General features: G+C 37.7%; 1 long non-coding RNA gene across 1 annotated transcript in view; it reads right to left on the bottom strand.

The window, feature by feature from the left end:
- LOC139034349 (uncharacterized) overlaps positions 1-21,126 on the bottom strand; it is a 106,315-nt gene that overhangs the window by 63,172 nt on the left and 22,017 nt on the right. The gene's annotated exons all lie outside the window — the stretch shown is intronic.

Below are 21,126 nucleotides of genomic sequence, written 5' to 3'. Positions count from 1 at the left end.
AAGCAATCTAGAAAACCATATATTGCTTTAGAAATATAAGATACTATGTATAGCAATAAATGATAAGTGAAAAAGTTAGCAATTACATTTCTTCCAAATTTAAGAAAAAGATGTACCGTTCCAAATTAATAACTTATCTTGGAGATCTGAAATCTATATATTCTAAGACTTAATTTAGATTCCAAGTTACAACCTTATCGGAGTCTTGGAATGTATGTTTCCAAAGCAAGACAAGAATGCATGCTCTATACTTGGATGAAGATGTGGAAATAAATTATTTCCGTAATGTTTAGAGAAGTGTTTCAAGCTTCAGATCACAAGAACTATATTTTCAAATCTCCAAAGAGATGACAACTAGATTTATTCTTCTCAAAGATGGGCACACAAATTTGATATATGCTGTAAAGTAAAGTTATTTTCAGCAATATGGCGGTGAGTTTTTCCTTAGAAAATTTTATTATTTAAAAGATCAAATAGCTATTCAATAGAGGACCAAATATCTAGGAGAGTGACTATTTCCATCAAAGGATACAATTCTTCTTTATCTCATGGATAGAAAACTATCAGAAAAAAAGCCACTTTACCTTGTTCCTTCAGGCGTTGAAAAAGTACTAGGTGCAGAAAAACATAAAAAAGCAAGACTTCACATGCAACAGCTTAGAGCCTCACATATATTGATAAATGCTCACTGACGCTCTAATTCAGTAGTTCTTAAAAGTGGGGAGGAGAGGTGCAAGGCAGAAATTTTGCTTCCCAGGGATATTTGCCAACCTCTGGTGAAACTTTAGTTATCACGACTTGAGGAGAAGAATTTTGTAGGTCATCACAATTGGGGATAATAGGTTTCTACCAGCACCTAATGTGTAGAATCCAGAAATTTTGCTAAACATCCTATAACCCCAGGGAAACCTCTACAACAAAGAACTTTTCAGCCCAAAATGCCAATTATGTCAAGACTGAGACACTCTCCCCTAATTGCATGTAATATATGATACACTGGGAGAGCTAGATGATGGGTACATGGAGACTGTCTAGTTTTCCAATGTCTCGTGAGTCTATACTTTTTTTCAACATACTTTTTTTAATATTTAGTTTTTAAGTGGGAACACTATGATCAGATGAGTCTAGCCCCAAAGAGAAGAATTTAAATAAGAAGGGTTCTCAAATTAACAAAATTAGAAACGAAAATGGAGAGATCACAACAGACAACACTGAAATACAAAGGATCATAAGAGACTACTACCAGCAGCTCTATGCCAATAAAATGGACAACTTGGAAGAAATGGACAAGTTCTTAGAGAAGTATAACTTTCCAAAACTGAACCAGGAAGAAATAGAAGATCTTAACAAACCCATCACAAGCAAGGAAATCGAAACTGTAATCAGAAATCTTCCAGCAAACAAAAGCCCAGGACCAGATGGCTTCACAGCTGAATTCTACCAAAAATTTAGGGAAGAGCTAACACCTATCTTACTCAAACTCTTCCAGAAAATTGCAGAAGAAGGTAAACTTCCAAACTCATTCTATGAGGCCACCATCACCCTAATTCCAAAACCAGACAAAGATGCCACAAAAAAAGAGAACTACAGGCCAATATCACTGATGAACATAGATGCAAAAATCCTTAACAAAATTCTAGCAAACAGAATCCAACAACATATTAAAAAAATCATACACCATGACCAAGTGGGCTTTATCCCAGGAATGCAAGGATTCTTCAATATCTGCAAATCAATCAATGTAATACACCACATTAACAAATTGAAAGATAAAAACCATCGGGTGGAGAGGGAGGTGGGAGGGGGGACTGGGATGGGGAATACATGTAAATCCATGGCTAATTCATTTCAATGTATGACAAAAACTACTGTAATGATGTAAAGTAATTAGCCTCCAACTAATAAAAATAAATGGAAAAAAAAAAAGAAAGATAAAAACCATATGATTATCTCAATAGATGCAGAAAAAGCCTTTGACAAAATTCAACATCCATTTATGATTAAAACTCTCCAGAAAGCAGGAATAGAAGGAACATACCTCAACATAATAAAAGCTATATATGACAAACCCACAGCAAGCATCACTCTCAACGGTGAAAAATTGAAAGCATTTCCCCTGAAATCAGGAACAAGACAAGGGTGCCCACTCTCACCACTATTATTCAACATAGATTTGGAAGTGTTGGCCACAGCAATCAGGGCAGAAGAAGAAGTAAAAGGAATCCAGATAGGAAAAGAAGAAGTGAAACTCTCTCTGTTTGCAGATGACATGATCCTCTACATAGAAAACCCTAAAGACTCCACCAGAAAATTACTAGAGCTAATCAATGAATACAGTAAAGTTGCAGGATATAAAATTAACACACAGAAATCTCTTGCATTCCTATACACTAACAATGAGAAAACAGAAAGAGAAATTAAGGAAACGATACCATTCACCATTGCAACAAAAAGAATAAAATACTTAGGAGTATATCTACCTAAAGAAACAAAAGACCTATACATAGAAAACTATAAAACACTGATGAAAGAAATCAAAGAGGACACAAACAGATGGAGAAATATACCGTGTTCATGGATTGGAAGAATCAATATTGTCAAAATGGCTATTCTACCCAAAGTAATCTATAGATTCAATGCAATCCCTATCAAACTATCAACGGTATTTTTCACAGAACTAGAACAAATAATTTCACAAATTGTATGGAAATACAAAAAACCTCGAATAGCCAAAGCAACCTTGAGAAAGAAGAATGGAACTGGAGGAATCAACCTGCCTGACTTCAGACTATACTACAAAGCCACAGTCATCAAGACAGTATGGTACTGGCACAAAGACAGAAATATAGATCAATGGAACAGAATAGAAAGCCCAGAGATAAATCCACGAACCTATGGTCACCTTATCTTCGACAAAGGAGGCAAGGATATACAATGGAAAAAAGACAACCTCTTTAACAAGTGGTGCTGGGAAAACTGGTCAACCACCTGTAAAAGAATGAAACTAGAACACTTTCTAACACCATACACAAAAATAAACTCAAAATGGATTAAAGATCTAAATGTAAGACCAGAAACTATCAAACTCCTAGAGGAGAACATAGGCAAAACACTCTCTGACATAAATCACAGCAGGATCCTCTATGACCCACATCCCAGAATTTTAGAAACAAAAGCAAAAATAAACAAATGGGACCTAATGAAACTTAAAAGCTTTTACACAACAAAGGAAACTATAAGCAAGGTGAAAAGACAGCCCTCAGATTGGGAGGAAATAATAGCAAATGAAGCAACAGACAAAGGATTAATCTCAAAAATATACAAGCAACTCCTCCAGCTCAATTCCAGAAAAATAAATGACCCAATCAAAAAATGGGCCAAAGAACTAAACAGACATTTCTCCAAGGAAGACATACAGATGGCAAAAAAACACATGAAAAGATGCTCAACATCACTCATTATCAGAGAAATGCAAATCAAAACCACAATGAGGTAGCATTACACGCCAGTCAGGATGGCTGCTATCCAAAAGTCTACAAGCAATAAATGCTGGAGAGGGTGTGGAGAAAAGGGAACCCTCTTACACTGTTGGTGGGAATGCAAACTAGTACAGCCACTATGGAGAATAGTGTGGAGATTCCTTAAAAAGCTGGAAATAGATCTGCCATATGACCCAGCAATACCACTTCTAGGCATACACACTGAGGAAACCAGATCCGAAAGAGACACGTGCACCCCAATATTCATCGCTGCACTGTTTATAATAGCCACATCATGGAAGCAACCTAGATGCCCATCAGCAGACAAATGGATGAGGAAGCTGTGGTACATATACACCATGGAATATTACTCAGCCATTAAAAAGAATTCATTTGAATCAGTTCTAATGAGATGGGTGAAACTGGAGCCCATTATACAGAGTGAAGTAAGCCAGAAAGATAAAGATCATTACAGTATATTAACACATATATATGGAATTTAGAAAGATGGTAACGATAACCTTATATGAAAAAAAAGAAAAAGAGACTCAGATGTATAGAACAGACTTGTGGACTCTGTGGGAGAAGGCAAGGGCGGGATGTTTCAAGAGAACAGCATCGAAACATGTATATCTAGGGTGAAACAGATTACCAGCCCAGGTTAGATGCATGAGACAAGTGCTCAGGCCTGGTGCACTGGGAAGACCCAGAGGGATGGGGTGGAGAGGGAGGTGGGAGGGGGGACCGGGATGGGGAATACATGTAAATCCATGGCTAATTCATTTCAATGTATGACAAAAACCACTGCAATGTTGTAAAGTAATTAGCCTCCAACTAATAAAAATAAATGGAAAAAATAATAATAAATAAATAAGAAGGGTTCTGAGAATAAACTCCTAGGAAGTCAATACACATGGCTAGCAAAAATGTCACAAAGGACATCTAAGGAGAGTATGAGTATGAAAGTCAAAGGAAATAGGTTGCCACATACACACACACACACACACACATGGTGATCAATAGCATCCACTGCTAAAGAAGGAATGGGGTAGCCTGGTGTTGAAAACGACTGCTGAACTAGAAGTACAGGGACAAGAGGAAATGGAAGCAGCAAGTGAACTCCTCCAAGAAAATTAACAGTCAGTAGGAAGAAAAAGCCACACAACAGACTAAGAAGAGATAAAGCAAAGAGATTCAACTTGTCATAGGACAAAGGAATACATTTTTGAGTGTTACTTAAAAATGAGGAGTCCTGTAAGGAGGGGAAGTGTTTGCCCCTTCAAGAAAAGGAGAAAATAAATGACAGGGTAGATGCTAAAAAAAGGAGATGGGATCAACTGCTCATATAGAAACATCAGCCTTCCAGAATGACTAAATGTGACCAAATCAGAGAGACAGATATTTTAAATTTGAAAAGCGTCATAATATGAATGACTGCTATTAGGTTTTAAGAATTATAACATATTTTACAAAATAACTCAAGCCTAGATATAATGAATCAAAACTGAAACTGACCATTGTAATGATGGTGCGCCTAAAGGCATACAGTTCTCATTTATGAGTATGTGAAGGTAATTCCCCATGGTTCATAACGACACAGGCTTGTTGAACAGGTACTGACTTATAACCCTAAAACTAAATGCTATGGATAATTTTACTTTCTTATACATGCTTTGTTAGTCTGAAATTTTTAAAAACGTATGTATATAAGAATTTTAGAGCAAAACTCATTTTAACTGTGTCACATTAAAAATAAATATTTAATAGCTTATGTACTAAATTCTTTTAAAGCTAAGAATCAGTCTTTTCTAAAGGAGATATTTAACACTAAGACTTGCTCAATAATTAACTAATGATAAACCACCCTACATGTGATGACAAGCTTGTCGATATTAGCCTTATTTGAAATACATTGGTCACATACATTTCTGACATGCATTATAGACCAACGTCTGGTGATGAAACAAAATAATCTTCAGGGAATGGAAACCTTTACTTAAAGAGTTCGAAAATTATCAAAGTTCTTGAAAATAGCTAACAATATTTTATTGACAAGAAGAAAGAAAAGAAACTTTAATAACAAAGAGTAAGTCTTTCTTATTTTTATATGTTTGGATCATAGCTTTGAACCATATTTTCTGCATGAGTGCATATACCTAGCACCAAATATTATCAGGATCAAATATGATAGGGTAGCAAATATACAGGCATGAAAATTCATATGAAAATCCTAGGAGAATACTCACTATCCTGCTAAACACAGTTATCTTGGAAAATAGAGAAACTGAAGGAGGGGTCTTAGAAGAAATTTCATTTTTATTCCATATATCCCTGTATCATTTTAGCTTTTTTCTCTAATAAATATATGTGTTTATTTCTACAATTAAATAAGTATATGTTTAAAAATTTAAAGAAAATATTTGATATACACTTAGGTCCTATCTCAGCATATAATAATGAATATACATGATGTAGGGAATGCTCAAGGCAAGTTAGCTGTTATTATACCACTTTGCCAAGATAATGATAATGATTCTCTGAAGGCATAATGGCAGATAAAGATTAAAAGTTGCAAGTGGACACTCTTCCCATTGAGAGAGAGTGTTTATTTCCCCTGTTATTGAATCCGGCCTAGCCCATAGCTACCTAGGTCAATAAAATATGGAAATTTTAAAAATATGTATTTGGTAAAAGTAATATCCTACTGGTTCTGAGGCCAGACTTGAAGGGAACTGGCAGCCTCTTTTGCAGTCTCATGGAGCCCTGAGTCACTCAGTAAGGACAAATGTCCTTAAGCTGCTGAACTGAGAGAAGCCTAGGCTACCTGGAGAAGTACTAGATGCGACACTGTGTGGTGAGAAAAGAGTTTCTATGACTATGGAGAGGCAGCACAAGGAAGTACCTTGGTGATGAAGGAAGAGTTCTGTATCATGATTCTCATAGTAGTCATATGAGTCCATATATGATAAATATCATAGAATTATATACAAAGACATGTAAAAAATGAACACGTGTGAAAAGCAGTAAAACTCCAGTAAAAGCTATGTTAATTAATTGTATTGCACTGAGCAACACAATTTAAGAGAGAGGGGGAAAACTGGCTTAAAACTCAACACTCAAAAAACGAAGATCGTGGCATCTGGTCACATCATTTCATGGCAAATAGATGGGGAAATATTGGAAACAGTGACAGACTTTATTTCCTGGGGCTCCAAAAATCACTGCAGATGGTGACTGCAGCTATGAAATTAAAAGACGCTTGTTCCTTAGAAGAAAAGCTATGACAAAACTAGACAGCATATTAAAAAGCAGAGACATTGCTTTGCTGACAAAGGTCCATATGGTCAAGGCTATGGTTTTTCCAGTAGTCATGTATGGATGTGAGAGTTGGACCACAAAGAAGGCTGAGCGACAAAGAATTGATGCTTTTGAACTGCAGTTTTGGAAAGACTCTTGAGAGTCCCTTGGACTGCAAGGAGATCAAACCAGTCCAACCTAAAGGAAATCAGTCCTGAATATTCATTGGAAGGACTATGCTGAAGCTGAAACTCCAATACTTTGGCCACCTCATGTGAAGAACTGCCTCATTTGAATAGACCCTGATGCTGGGAAAGATTAAAGGCAGGAGGAAAAGGGGACAACAGAATACAAGATGGTTGGATGGCATCACTGACTCGATAGACATGAGTTTGAGCAAGCTCCAGGAGATGGTGATGGACAGGGAAGCCTGGCGTGCTGCAGTCATGGGGTTGCAAAGAGTTGGACATGACTGAGCGACTGAACAACAATTGCACAGAGAAATTACCTGACACACCAAAAGGAGGTACATGACTGAGGAAATCATCTTGAAAATGGATCCTCTGGAAATGACACCTGATAAATCAGAGACAAACTCCCCAACCAAACATTATCAGACCCAAAAACTTATGAGTAAAAATTAAAATGGTGCTTTTAAACCTCTGAGATTTGAGGTAGTTTGTTACATGGCTATCGACTAAAAAGGTATTGCTAAAGAGTCTTTTCTTTTTTGTCTTATACTCTTAAATTTTTCTATAGTAATCATGTAATTCTTTGATATACAAATAAATTATAATCTGGAAATATTATTTTGGTCTATGTGAAAAGTCTGAGAAGAGATAGAGTTGTTTCCAGTAGAAAACACTCCACAAAAACAATTAATAAAGCTGGCTATATCTATAGATCTGTTAAAAGATCCTTCAGACAGTCAATGAAGAAAAGTGAATCAGAGGACTAAAGTTTCGTGCAAGAGGAAAACTCTAGATGTTGAGCTTTGGGTCAGCCATACTAATATCAGACAGAGTAGACTTTATCAAGAATAACTACAGAAACAAATATTTCATCTTGATAAAGTGGCAAGCACAACAGTAAGATATAACAATTCTAAATCAGTATGTTCACAACAAAACACTATCAAAATATATAAAGAAAAAACTGACAGAATATTATGAGGAGCAATAGACACATTCACACTTGAATAAATATTAACTTACTTCTTGTAATAGCTGATAGAATAGGCAAACAAAAAATAATTCATAAGGATATGTGAATTAACATCAACCGCAATTAACAAAATTGACCAATTCAAGATATATGTTGAATAGCCCCTAGAAATGACACTTACATTGTTTTCAGAATTACTTTCATATGAATTTTTCTTTTTTTTTTTCCTTTTATTTTTATTAGTTGGAGGCTAATTACTTTACATCATTGCAGTAGTTTTTGTCATACATTGAAATGAATTAGCCATGGATTTACATGTATTCCCCATCCCGGTCCCCCCTCCCACCTCCCTCTCCACCCAATCCCTCTGGGTCTTCCCAGTGCACCAGGCCCGAGCACTTGTCTCATGCACCCACTGGATCTTAATTTTTATTAGTTGGAGGCTAATTACTTTACATCATTGCAGTAGTTTTTGTCATACATTGAAATGAATTAGCCATGGATTTACATGTATTCCCCATCCCGGTCCCCCCTCCCACCTCCCTCTCCACCCAATCCCTCTGGGTCTTCCCAGTGCACCAGGCCCGAGCACTTGTCTCATGCACCCAACCTGGGCTGGTGATCTGTTTCACCCTAGATAATACACCGAAGAGACATGTGCACCATCTTTCTAATGAATTTTTCTTTCAGTGTTTTAGGCTCCTTTAAAAGACACTACACATAAGAGGATATTCCAATGGCTAGTAAACATAAGAAAAACTTTCAGTACATTAGTCATTTGGGAAATGCAAATTAAACCTTTAATGTGGTATCTCTACATACATACCAAAATGACTAAAATCGAAAAGATAGCCAATGTCAAGTGTTGGTAAGGAACTGTACGGAACAATTGGAACATACAATTTGGAAAATTGTTTGGCAGTATCCACTGAAATGGAACACATGAACACAGTGTGTGTGTACATGCTCAGTGGCTCAGTCCTATCCAACTCTTTGCAATGCCATAAACTGTAGCCTGCCAGGCTCCTCTGCCCATGGAATTTTCCAGGCAACAACACTGGAGTGGGTTGCAACTTCCTACTCCAGGGATCTTCCAAACCCAGGGATCGAACCCATGTCTTTTGCAACTCCTGCATTGGCAGGTGGATTCTTTACCAGTTACCCATCAATTCTTCCCCCCAGGTATCTGTGCTTCACTCCAAGCCCCAATATTCAGTTACCAAAAAAAAAAAAATGCATGCAAATACTCACTACAAAAGACATGTATAACTTTCATAAAAGCACTATTTTTAGTAGCCAAAACCTGAGAAAATTTCTTAATATTCATCATCACTTTAATTGAGTAATAACTGGTAGTATAGTCACATAATGAAATGCTACACAGCAATAAGGATGAGCAAACCACAGCTACACACAGACATAGACAAATCTCACAAACATAATGTTGATCAAAAGAGATCAAACAACAAAGAGGAAATACTGTATAGTTTCTTTTTTATAATAGTGTAGACATAGAGCTGCACCACCCAGGTACCCCAATGGAGATTATGCTGTCCTAATTGCTGGATATGTAGTGAGAAGACAGTTTTCAGCTGTCAGACCCTTCAGGAAGCACCTCAGTTGCAGAGAACTGCCTTACCCACATTGAATAACTGATGGAGGCAAAGACATAAACAAGTGCCTGGCAATTTGGGCCCAGTGTTGGGTAACGCTGGCCAGCCATGATAGGTTCAGAGTTCACGGAGGAGGAGCCTGAGGCTGACAGGTCTACACCCCAGCTCTATTTCTCCCTCTGCAGCATAAGACGTCAGAACAGGTCAAGCTGATCTACGGTATTAGAAATAAGGATAGTGATTATCTTTGGGTTGCGGATGGAGGAGACTCTGCCTGGAGGGAGGCAGGCTTCTGTGAGGCTGGTGACATTCTGTTTCTGAGATCTGTTTAACTTTGAAGTTTCATCAAACTACACAATTATAATTTGGGCATTTATTTATAAATATGTTACACTTTGATTGAAGGTAAAAATAAATATATGTATAAAAGGTAAAATGTACAAATACATTAAAATATGAACACTTTCTAGGTATTATGCTTCAATAAAATATTCACCTAAAAATTTTGACTTTAAAATAGATGAATGAGGCAATCAATTGTTTCAAATTAAATAAAAATATTGGATTTGAGATTTTTACAAAGATATGAGGTTACTCATTATCTCATTTACTGACTACTCTGGGATTTTGCACAAGTACTCTTGCCTGGAAAATCCCATGGACGGAGGAGCCTGGTAGGCTGCAGTCCATGGGGTCACTAAGAGTTGGACACGACTGAGCGACTTCACTTTCCCTTTTCCCTTTCATGCATTGGAGAAGGAAATGGCAACCCACTCCAGTGTTCTTTCCTGAAGAATTCCAGGGACAGCGGACGGAGCCTGGTGGGCTGCTGTCTATGGGGTCACACAGAGTCGGACACGACTGAAGCAACTTAGCAGCAACAGCAGCTTAAATTCCCCAAGCCCACAGTTTCTCAACTATAATGAACTAAAATTTGTCCCTATTTGCATGTTTATATATATATATATATGCTCATTTTTCAATCCCACAACTTTTATGAGTAATAGATAATTGGGTTTTTTTATACCCAATTTTCTGATAGCAAAACAACCTCTGTAAAGGTCAGGCCATGTGCTGGAAACTACAAAGTCAATGAATTGCAGAGAATCAAAGGTTCCTGAATTGTGTCTTCAACATCAAAGCAAAACAGTTTAAGAGAGGTATGCTAATGGAAACAACCATCTAGGAAGATTAAGCACAGAGAAAAAATGAGAGAAAAATGATTAGACATTAGGAGAAAGCCTGATTCAAAGTGTAAGTGATCATGAAGAGAGAATTCAGACTTCATAGTGTGGAAAAAAAACTAAAATTACTCAAAATAAATAACCCAGTGGAAAAAAACAAAAGACAATGATTAAGAGGGGAAGAGGCAAAGAATATCTATTTTAGTTTGTAGGAGCTATAGTACTTATGATAGAAATCTTGTGATTCAATGTTCTATCTTCATTCTTATCACTGAGATTCTAAGACATAATCCTATCATAAGCAAAGAAGTGTTTCTTAGTGAATTGTCATTCTATTGGTCTGAAAATTGAGTATTTTCTCTGAAGATCTAACTCCATACTCTGTTCTTCTGGATAAAACTCATTAAATTCTATTTAAACTTCACTAACAGAATCATACAAACTTTTAGAACAAAAAGGAAAACAATAATGTCTTCCCCTTCTTTCAAAACAAGGCTCAGTGTAAATTTAAGAAAGTATAAATTACACAGTAATTTCCACCCAGCCTTCATCCTGTACTAAACTCTGACTTCCTCACTTTGTTTTACGGCACACTTGTCTCTCTCAGGAATCTTTAAGGGACAGTTACTTGGCCCAAATTCAACTCAGTCACACTGCTCGCCAAATAAAAACACTCTAGTGTGTCCTTTAATGTTTTGATGCCTATCTTCTTTTGAATGCCTTATAAAGTTTACAGTTCTTCAAGTACTGGCAAAATGCCCAATCCTTGCTGCACTGTCCAGTTACCCCCCTTCAATCCTAAAAAATCCCTGGTTTGCCAATTAAATCAGTTAATTTGTAGGCCAATTAAGTTAGATCAATCTGTTAGCTTTCTTAAATTAATTAAATTGGTTGTTTGGTATCATATAGGACAAGCACAGAACAAAATAAATCTTATGCCCATAAGTCAGAAATAGATGAATAAATGAATCATTAGAATGCATCTTCTTATGAAACAACAAGATGCTATGAAGAACAACCAATTCACAGATATGCACCAATTCACAGGTGTGCACGTGTGCTAAATCGCTTCAGTCATGTCCGACTCTTTGCAACCCCATGGACTGCACCCCGCCAGGCTCCTCTGTCCATGGGATTCTCCAGGCAAGAATATGGGAGAGGGTTGCCATGCCCTCCTCCAGGGGATCTTCCCCACCCAGGGACTGAACGCACATCTCCTGTAGTTCCTGCAATGCCGGCAGATTCTTTACCACTGATCCACTGGGGAAGCCCAATGCATAGGCACTTGATCCTTTTCCCTCAATTTCTTGGTGCCTCCCATCACCCTGTTTGGATTATATGAAATACTTATAAGAGTAATTGTAAAAGATATAAACAGCAGTTCCTCAAGAAACTATTAAATCAGAGTGACACATTTTCTTTTACATATTTTCCACAAAATGCTAAACAATTAAATTTGCTGTAAAGTGAACTAAAAAACTTGTCAATCACAAAGCCACATTCATTCATCAACATTTTTAGGGATTTATAGAACCAATAGTGCTCAGACTCAGAAGGCCCTAACGATTATTAGGAAAGATACTTTAGAATTATCTTTGCATTAGATTTTAATATTATGGCCCCCAAAACTTTAAAGGCTAGTTGTACACCTGAACTAAACTAACCTTTAGTGAATTTTTTCCATTTTAAAATGTGTTTCTATTTCAAATAATTAGTCCGTTTAGACGAAAAAGTCACTCAGTCATGTCTGACTCTTTGTGACCCCATGGATTATACAGTCCATGGAATTCTCCAGGTCAGAATACTGGAGTGGGATAGAATCCCCCCACAATGTGGGAGACCTGGGTTTGATCCCTGGGTTGGGAAGAGCCCCTAGAGAACAGAAAGGCTACCCACTCCAGTATTCGGGCCTGAAGAATTCCATGGGCTGTACAGTCCATGGAGTCACAAAGAGTTGGACATGACTGAGCGACTTTCACTGCATTTCACTTCACTTCACTTAAGATGAAAAAAGAAAGCAGAAAACAAAAGCAAGTTTCTTTAAACAAGATCCATATTGATATTTCAATCATAACATCATTTTAAGTGACAATTTTTTGCATTTTTTCATTTCATGGTCAAATCAAATAAACATAAGAATTTCACTTACTCAACAGTGCAAAATGCAACTAATCATGAAACTAGAAAATAAAAAGGAATACATTTTTGACCAAAACCATTATACTAAGGCACTGATTAATTAAATCCTTGATAGAATCTTTCTCTTCCCCTCATTCCCAACCCAAACCCCTCCACAGACTGGCTCCAGAAAACAAGTGGATAAAAAAGCCTTTTTTATCAGAATGTCAGATAACTTATGACTCACAGTGATTGGTCATAATATATTGCCTTGAATGTGAAGGGAGGCACATGCCAAGATGAAGCAAACAGTGTATTTCATAAAGTAGCAAAGGCATAAATTTAGACTCTAAGTAATAGGGACAATAAAAAGTCATCATCCGGGTCTGCAATGTAAGTGTTCTAGTGCTTATGAAATGTGCTGTAATACCCAGCAGCATAGTGACAGATGAAACAATGTATAGTGTCTACATGGAGCCACAGGATCCTAGCACACCACACTCCTGACTAACGCCAGGTGGATGGCGTGCTCCTAACATACCCACTAAATTCATTTCATAGGATGTGGTCCACAATTCCTGGTCTGAGTGGTCTAGGAAGCAGGGTGTTGTGCTGCTTACATGTTTGCAAAACTGTTAACAGAACTGTTAGTGATCTAGGATAAATGTTTGCTTGTTTTGTGTGAAGACCAAACCTTTGTCCAATTGGAGGCATGTTTTTCTCAGATATTTCAATTCATCGCTCCAAACTGGCCCAGGTGCAGAAAGCTGGCGTGGCCACATTTTGGTTATTCCAGTGCAGTGACAGGATTTGGAGGGTTACAGCAGTCTTAGAGTGCTGCTGAAAGGTGAGAGGTGTGGATTGCTCACATCTCACAGACAAATGGGTGTGCAGTTTCATTCCCATAGAGAGTTACAGAAAATGAGAGCCTGAAAGATAAGTTCTGTATACTCACTTGCTGCTTATGGTTTTGGCAAGTACCCAGACATTACACATACTCTTTAGAGATGCTTTTCAGAGAAAACAAAGCAAAATAAAAAAAGAGAGACAGAGAAACTAAATATGTATGAGAGAGAAACATTAAAATTACTCTTGCTGTTGCTTTAAAATCAGAATCTTGAACTACACCTAACTTACTTCCTGACCCCCTAAGTTTCCATCCATTTCTTAAATTATTATTCAGAGCAGTACTCATTTTCCTCTGATCTGTTCTTATGAGCAAGAGTGCTAATAGTGTTGTTGTTTCAGGAACATAGGGAAAGTGCTTAGCACACCCCCTCCAAAATTCCTCCAGACAGCTGACTAATTCCTGAAATGCCACAATCAGTAATTAACTGCTTTGTCAAATGTTTATTTACTGCTGCTGCTAAGTCATATCAGTCATGTCCAACTTTGTGCGACCCCATAGACGGCAGCCCACCATACTCCTCTGTCCCTGGGATTCTCCAGACAAGAACACTGGAGTGGGTTGCCATTTCCTTCTCCAGTTTATTTACTGATGGCATGTAAATTTTAAAATAAATATCAGTTTAGCCTTACCCAGTCATTTTCAACCATATAGACAGGTTGATAAAATTCTATCCTTGAGAGCAGGTGAGAAGGAGGACACATGAAGCCTACATATAACACACTGCACGGAGGATGCTAGCTTAGCAGAGGAGAGAAAACACCCAATTAGAGAGTAACTATAAAGAGAGAAGTAAGGTAGAGAAATGTGCATCTCATGGATCCTCTATGATCCCAAATTCCTTTCTGCAGACCCTGTAGCTTATTCTTTGGTTGAATGCTATGCATTGTGAGTGTCTCTGAAGATTCTAGCAGGTTTCACAAGGAACTAAAAGAATAAACTTCAGGAATGGGTTTGCTGAATTCCCTCCTCTCAATGAGGCCAAACCAAGCTATAGTTCAACGGGAGGAATGAAAATAAATAAATAATTATATAAATACATATATATAAATTGGCCTCTTGAATATGGCAGATTATATGTCTATTACCCCTTATAACACTAATAAATTGTGATGATGCAGGTGAAACCTAAAAGTCTACAATTCTTCCTCCAAAATCCTCAAGATGGAAGGGTCAAAACATAGTATAGTACATTTATCAGATACGTGGGACTTGGATGGCTATTTATTATCAAACAATGCAATTTCTACCATGAAGTTTGAGTTTTTAGCTCTTTTTGTATGAGAACCAAGAATAAAGTGATTGTAGATTTTACCATAAATGTTTCTCTTATCAATTGTGGACTGGGATGATCAAGAAATGCTTCTACAGCATTTCTCTGTAGCATAAGCAGTTCCAAGTTTAAGATATATGTGTCAAGGGGAGGAAGTGGTATGAGTGGATGATATTTATGCTTTGTTCAAAGTTTCTTAGCCAAGCACTCGCCAAAGTCCGAGTGAATGAGGCTAGGAAGATGGCTTTTCTTCCACTGCTCTGCCCTGATCAGTATCTCAGGCAGAGCAGCACTACTCCCAAGTTAAGATTCCATTATCATTCAAGTGCAAGTGAGGAGGCTTGAAAAGAAATGATGTCAGCGTCAGCTTGCTACCTTCTTTCTCCACACTAATTGCCTTCAGGATCCTGCCTCTTTTACCTTTAAATGTAATTTCCTTCTTCCCTGCTGTGCATAGACATCATTATCTTTCAAATTCCTGTCCCTGGTCGCAAAAACTTATCAAGAGAGTTGCCCACTCTCCTTCTAGTCCAGCCTTTTGTTTAGAATAACTATTCTCATTTCACCTGACTAATGAGGAGTTATTGTTTTCACATATCCTACATGTCTCCAACCCTAGACCCTCAATTTATTTCTTGATGTTGCTTCTTCAGATAATGTACACCCACTTCAAACTAAAGCTGAGTTCCTAATATCCTCCTTAAAATTGGCTTCTTTCCAGTCTTCTCACTCCCACAGCCAAGGAGACTCGAAATTCTGAGGCATCAATGACTCCAGTAACTACTTTTCCTCCAAAATAAGGAGCAGTGAGCAAGACCTTCCAGTTCTTTATTTGGAAAACAACTCTTTTCTTTTCCAACTTATTTCTGAAACTCACAGCCTTCTCCAGCCATACCTGATCTAGTGGAGCACTCTTACAAGAGAGAACACCCCACCCCATCTTCACCAAGTCCAACAACACATCAGAGTCAATGAATCTTACTGAAATAACTTTCCATCTTACCCCTGCTCTGTTTAGAACACTATAGTGTTGCCAAGAATTAGAAATTATGTATGTACTTTTTAATCTGCTTTCAGAGCCTCAGTAACACAGACCCAATTTGCTTTTCCATTTTTATTTTTCAACCCTCTGCTCTGACATGTCTAAAGATACATTGGTCCCAGTACATCATTTAAACTTATCAGCATCTCCCCATCCCCTTTCATTTTCATTCTGTTCATCTGTTTCAAATCTGACTTCATTCACTCATTAAAGTTCAAGTTTCACTTATCCATGAAGGCTACTGATTACACTCATACCACACTTATTCATGAAGACTACTGCTTACACTCATATCACTTGGATCATGTTTCTATGTGTTCTGGATATAGAGATACAGAATATACACTGGTCATTGGTATAATGTTGGTTAATGGCCACTCTAGTCACCCACCAGCTTCCTGAATCTCAAGAGTAGCCTCTTCTATTGGCCTCAGGACAGATGCACAGGAAAGCCCAAGTGTTAAACCAATACATGGCCACTGTGAAAAAAACAAAATGTAGAAAATTATGGTGGATCATCGTATAAACTCTATCTGCTAAAACTCAAAATGAGGCCTTGGGACTTCCCTGGTGGTCCAGTATCTGAGACTCTGTGCTCCCAGTGCAGGGAGCACAGGTCTGATCCCTGATCAGGAAATAGATCCCACATGCCACAACTAAAAGATCCTGCATGCTACAACAAAGACATGCAATGAAGATCACAAATCCTGAGTGCTGCAACTTAGACCCTGCACAGTCAAAATAAATAAATAAAAATAAATATTAAAAACAAAAGATGAGGCCTCTTTCTGCGGAGAAATTAGTAAAAGCCCTAGAATATGGTATACAGCTATTGATCTAGAAGTAGAAGAAAAAATACATAGAGGAACAATGGTGCGTGATTATAATCTCATATCAAGACTGATCAATTCTCTGACTCTATGTCATACTTCAATTTTCGAAAATTTCAATCATTTCATTCTTCATAGGGTATTATATTGTTCCACTATATTAATGGCATCACATTGCTTGGACTTGGGAAGGAGGCAGCAAGTACTCTATATACCTTGTATTGACGCTTATGTTCTAAATTCAGGAAAAAATTATTAGCCAGAGTTTTTAAAAAAAGACAGAAAACAGATGGAAGGATATTTGGAGAAGGATGTGAAAGGGTTTGGAGTGTGAGAAAATAGTTTCTTAGGTATTGATCACTCACCACAACATCCTCACTAAAGAATATTCTCCCAATGAACAGGCAGATATAAGTTGGCCTCTATCAGTTCAGTTCAGTCATTCAGTCATGCCTGACTCCAGGCCTCCCTGTCCATCACCAACACCTGGGTTTACTCAAACTCGTGTCCATTGAGTTGGTGATGCCATCCATCCGTCTCATCCTCTGTTGTCCCCTTCTCCTCCTGCCTACAATCTTCCCCAGCATCAGGGTCTTTTCAAATGAGTTCATTCTTCACATCAGATAGCCAAAGTATTGGAGTTTCAGCTTCAACATCAGTTCTTGCAATGAATATTCACAACTAATTTGCTTTAGGATGAACTGGTTGGGTCTCCTTTCAGTCCAAGGGACTCTCAAGAGTCTTCTCCAACATCACAGTTCAAAAGCATGACATAATCTGCATATAAGTTAAATAAGCAGGGTGACAATATACAGCCTTGATGTACTCCTTTCCCTATTTGGAACCAGTCTGTTGTTCCATGTCCAGTTCTAACTGTTGCTTCCTGACCTGCATACTGATTTCTCAGGAAGCAGGTCAGGTGGTCTGGTATTCCCACCTCTTCAAGAATTTTCCACAGTTTGTTGTGATCCACACAGTCAAAGTCTTTGGCGTCGTCAATAAAACAGAAGTAGATGTTTTCCTAGAACTCTCTTGCTTTTTCAATGATCCAGCGGATCTTGGCAATTTTATCTCTGGTCCTCTGCCTTTTCTAAATCCAGCTTGAACATAAGGAGGTTCACAATTCACATACCGTTGAAGCCTGGCATTACTTTTGAACATTACTTTGCTCGCATGTGAGATGAGTGCAATTGTGCGGTAGTTTGAGCATTCTTTGGCATTGCCTTTCTTAGGGATTGGAATGAAAACTGACCTTTTCCAGTCCTGTGGCCACTGCTGAGTTTTCCAGATTCGCTGGCATATTGAGTGCAGCACTTACACAGCATAATCTTTTAGGATTTGAAAGAGCTCCACTGGAATTCCATCACCTCCACTAGCTTTGTTCGTAGTGATGCTTCCTAAGGCCCACTTGACTTTGCATTCCAGGATGTCTGGCTCAGGTGAATGATCACACCATTGTGGTTATCTGGTTCATGAAGATCTATTTTGTATAGTTCTTCTGTGTATTCATGCCACCTCTTCTTAATATCTTCTGCTTCTGTTAGGTTCATACCATTTCTGTCCTTTATTGTGCCCATCTTTGTATGAAATGTTCCCTTGGTATCTCTAATTTTCTTGAAGAGATCTCTAGTCCTTCCCATTCTATTGTTTTCCTCTATTTCTTTGCATTGATCGCTGAGGAAGGCTTTCTTATCTCTCCTTGTTATTCTTTGGAACTCTGCATTCAAATGGGTATATCTTTCCTTTTCTCCTTTGCCATTAGCTTATCTTCTTTTCTCAGCTATTTGTAAGACATCCTCAGACAACCATTTTGCCTTTTTGCCTTTCTTTTTCTTGATACCTGGAGTAAGATGCAAATTTGTCCTTGGAGCACAAAACGAGGCAGGTCAAAGGCTAACAGTTTTCCCAAGAGAATGCACTGGTCATAGCAAACACCCTCTTCCAACAACACAAGAGAAGACTCTACATGTGGACATCACCAGATGGTCAGTACCAAAATCAGATTGATTGTTTTTTGCAGCCAAAGATGGAGAGCCTCTGTACAGTCAGCAAAAACAAGACTGGGATCTAACTGTGGCTCTGATCATGAACTCCTTATTGCCAAATTCCGACTTAAGTTGAAGAAAGTAGGGAAAACCACTACACCATTCACGTATGACCTAAATCAAATCCCTTAAGATTATACAGTGGAAGTGACAAATAGATTCAAGGGATTAGATCTGATAGAGTGCCTGAAGAACTATGGACAGAGGTTTGTGACATTGTACAGGAGGCAGTGATCAAGACCATCTCTAAGAAATAGGTCTCCTTTTTGGCCCCTGTCTATTTCATCTCTGAGAGGAGCCAATAGTTTCAGCTAAATTGCTGTTATTACAAGGGTGAATGCTGGTTTCAGGCAAGGAATAGCTCAACTTAGATCAGGTAGAGAGAAACTTCTGCTCTGCTAAGTAGGCCTATGTCCAAGCACAGCAAGACTTTACAGAAGAAAGAGACCTCCACCCCAATTCCCAAGAAGTATCTTGAGTTTGAAGTCTCTTGGGGGAGAGTTGTTAGGGGAAGCACACTGACTGAAACCGTCCACCCTGGCCTGGCACCGTAGTAACCATTTGCATGAGTTGTTTAATGACAGGAGGTCCTGGTAAGAAACACAGAATTAATAAGTCACCACAAACCAGAAGAGTTCAAGAAAGATCAAAAGGAGACACCACATGTCCGACCACCTCCCAGAATCCTCACTGGCATCCATCTTGGCTGAACAAGACATGCACCACGGGGAAGGACTCTGAGTCAGGTAAACTAATCCCATCACCATAAAACCTGAGAGGCCAGCCACATGGCAGAGCAGTTCTCCTGGGCTCCATTACCCTACTGCTCTCTGCCTGGGTTCCCTTTCCCAATAAAATCTCTTGCTTTGTCAGACAATTCAGTTTGGGGCCCTGGAAAGGGTCCCTTCCTGCAACAAAATGACTATCCAAGACAAAAATCAGAGACTCCTATACAAATGATCAAAGGGTAAAGTTGATTTACAGCTACTTTAGTTCACTCTTTCGGGTATCACCTCAATGTAACTCAGAAGTACACTCTAATTAGCATAAGCCAATCATCTCCTCATTCCCAAATCTATACAACTTCATTTTAATTTCCTGTTTGAGCAAGTGCATTCAAAGTCTGTAAGCCTTTCTGTTGAAGACATTGGCTTTTTTTTTTTTTTCTGTAGTCAAATTAACAGGATTCTTTTTTTTAAGAACTTAGTATTGTTATTTGAGCTATTTACACTGTAATTTTCTTTATGAGAGCTTATTAGGATTTTTAGTAATATAGTTGATCTCTAAACTCTGTCCTGTCTACATTTCAAGTTCATAAATCTTATAATTGTGTAGCCAAACCCAGCAATGTTCTTAAAGGTCCTCAATCAGTAAAATAATTTCTAATTGTGATGAAAGTTTTGTGAATTCTGATAGTGTTACAGTATGATGAGCTTGCCTGCAGAGTATTAATTAATATACATGTTACTTTGGTAGTTTAGAGCCTACTTGTCCCGAATAATACTTTATTTGATTAGAACAAGAACTAATTTGCAAAACAAACACAGCAATATCAAAGACTGTGAATATGTGTGAAGTTTTCTGCTTTAGAATAAAGAGCCTGGCAACTAGTTCTGTGATATCCAAAGACAATTCAAGCTAACTAAAAGTTCTGGAGACTTGAAAGGTGTGACCAAAGATGGAATCAGATGGGAAAGTATTCAAACTATTGAAATGAAAGCTTATATTACAGACAAAAGATGAAAATATGAAAAGAATATTTGTCTTTCATCTTAAGTGTTTTTGACATGGGAAGTAAAGTCTATCTGTATCTCATTGTTAACCATTCAGTTTTTAAAGAGAGTTTTAGAAAAACAAGAAAAAAAATAAACTTCTTTCCTTCAAATTAAATTAAAACATAGTTTTCTCCTCAAGTTACTCATTTGCTTTTCATGACAAAAATGGTATTGTTTTGAAGATTATTTGTAACTAATATTAAAAATACCTCAACAAAGAATATCACATCTAATTTTCCATTCTTAAAAAGATGTCAGGCTTAACTATTTTTAAAAAAAAAAAAAAGTGTACTTATCTTCAAGTATCAAGCTGACACTTCAATATTGTTGTTTTGTTCATTGTCAGGTAACCTATCCTTACTCCACACATATTAGTACGCTAATTATGTGGCACATTTC

The sequence above is a fragment of the Odocoileus virginianus genome, chromosome 3 (assembly GCF_023699985.2).
Source record: "Odocoileus virginianus isolate 20LAN1187 ecotype Illinois chromosome 3, Ovbor_1.2, whole genome shotgun sequence".
Classification (NCBI taxonomy): Eukaryota; Metazoa; Chordata; class Mammalia; order Artiodactyla; family Cervidae; genus Odocoileus; species Odocoileus virginianus.
The sequence above is the reverse complement of the archived record's forward strand: the minus strand, read 5'-3'. Positions and strand labels throughout refer to the sequence as shown.